The sequence below is a fragment of the Aegilops tauschii genome, chromosome 1, assembly GCF_002575655.3.
Source record: "Aegilops tauschii subsp. strangulata cultivar AL8/78 chromosome 1, Aet v6.0, whole genome shotgun sequence".
NCBI lineage: Eukaryota > Viridiplantae > Streptophyta > Magnoliopsida > Poales > Poaceae > Aegilops > Aegilops tauschii.
Window position 1 is genome coordinate 507034935 of NC_053035.3, and position 2471 is coordinate 507037405.

Sequence of the window (2471 nt, forward strand, 5' to 3'; positions counted from 1 at the left end):
CCGCCTGCGTCCGGAAAACCAGCCTTCCACGGAACGGAGCCTGGCGTGCCTCGTGTCCGTCCAGGGTGCTCAGGATTCCCGAGGGCCATTGTGAGCTCGGCATTCTCTCTGTCTGGAATGAACGTCCCTTCCTACGCTGCATCAATATAGTGCTGAAGACTCTTGACTGGTATTCTCAAAAGCTCGTCCGTCCAAACGCACCTCCCTGATACAGGGTCCAATTTTCCGCCAGCCTCGAAGAACCAAGTCCGGCAACGGTCTGGCCAGTTCATTGTCTGTGGTTCGATCCCTTTATCAAGAAGATCATTCTCAGCCTTGGCCCACTTAGGTCGGGCTTTGAGGTAGCCACCTGATTCCGTGCGATGGTGAAGCTTCTTCTTCGCTGCATTCTTCTTGTTTGTCACTGATATCTTCTTACTCTTTTCCGATGTCTTGTGGGCCACAAATGCGGGCCAGTGATCTCTGATATTCTCATACCGGCCGATGAATTCTGGTGCCTCTTCTTTGTCGACAAACGTTTTCAGCTCATTCTTCCACCTCCTGAATAGGTCTGCCATCTTCTTAAGAGCATGAGACTTGATTAATTGCTCTTTAACTGGCTTCTCCGGATCCTCCTCTGGCGGTAGGGTGAAATTTGCCTTCAGCTCAGTCCAAAGATCATCTTTCTGCATATCATTGACATAAGACACCTCAGGGTCTTCCTTCTTAGGCTTATACCATTGGTGGATGCTGATCGGGATCTTGTCCCTAACAAGAACCCCGCACTGAGCAGCAAATGCATCCTTTGTCCGGATGGGTTCAATCGGTTGGCCGTCGCGCACGATTGCTGTGATCTCAAACCTTTCATCCGAGCGCAACTTTCTCTTCGGGCCTCGTCTCTTTACCGAAGTTGTGCTCGATCCGGAGGGCTAGAAAAAAGAGGAAAGACGAGAGTTAATTAATATGTGTACATACCAAAACAATGAATGCATCAATTAGCTAGTCAGCACAGGCTTAACTAATATATTTACCTGGCCGGACTCTGTTCGGTCACCGGAGCCGTCACCACGGGCTCCTTCTTGCACCAGCATTGGGTCACCGGAGCCATCATAATCATGTCTTTCCTCCTCCACTCTTCGATCACCGTAGCCTGCTTCTTCACCCTGTTCTTCCAGACCATCATTGTCGTTAAGATACGACAAGATATCACCTCCGGCTAAGATTATGTCCCCCAACACCTCTTCTGCTTCCTCGTCTCGTCTGTGCTCCATTGTTTCTGCAAATATTACAACATGGCAATTATTACACAAACATGACAGCAGGTGGATATATTAGTGCAAACGTAGACCTAGCTTATTCAGGGTTTGGGGTGGCCTCGGCAACGCTTCAAGGGTAGGGGCGCGGCGGGAGGGGGTAGGAGACCGACATTGTTTTTTTCTAGGGTTTGGGTGTCCTCGAGAGTTTTGGTCGAGCGAGAGGACCGGGGGGTGCTCCCATGGTATAAGTTATCACAGTCGAAGTTATCCGGGAGGGGGTTATATCGACAACGACGACATACATACATGGGAAAATAATGTTATCGGGGAGGGGGTAGGTCGAACCCCCCCCCTCGTGTTGAAGTTATCGGGACACTGGGTATATCGACAACGACATATCCGATAAAAAATAAGAAGACGAAGAAGAAATAAAAAGAGGATAAGAAGATATTAATAGAGGAGAAGATTGAAGAAAAAAAAAGAATAAATAAAAAGAGGAGAAGAAGAAAGGAATAGAGGATCGAAGAAAAAAAAGAAGAAAAAAAAGAGGAGAAGAAGAAAAAATAGATATCTTTTCTTCTTCTCCTCTATTCCTTTCTTCTTCTCCTCTTCTTTTTCTTCTTTTTTCCTCTTCTTTTTTATTTCTCCTCTTCTTCCTCTCCTCTTCTTCTCCTTTCTTCCTCTTCTTATTTTCGTTTTTCCTCTCCTTCTTTTTCTTCTTCTTCCTTTCCTAGCTAGATATATAAAACTTTTCTAAAAATGTAACTTTTGCATATATAAAACTTTTCCATGGATCATCATTTCTCATATATATCCATCCATAGCCACATACATATATAAATGGAAAAAAATGCTATGAACAAAAATACATATATACTTCGTAAATATTCTATGAACATCGTTTCTCATATATATCAATGCATACATCCATGGATCATCATTGCTCATATATCCATAGTCATATATAAAAACTTTCTGTATATGAACAAAAACTTTCTATGAACAAAAAAACATTTTTGACATATTTAGCACATTCTAAATTTTCCTAACTCTTTTACAACCACAAAAATTACTCTAACTTCATGACAGTACCCACACTCAGAGAACATATATAGATAAAACTTTTCTAAAAATCTAACTTTTGCATATATGTATTTTTAAAACATCATTACAATTGAAAAAATACATACATACATACAAAAAACATGTAAAAAATACATACATACATATATGAAC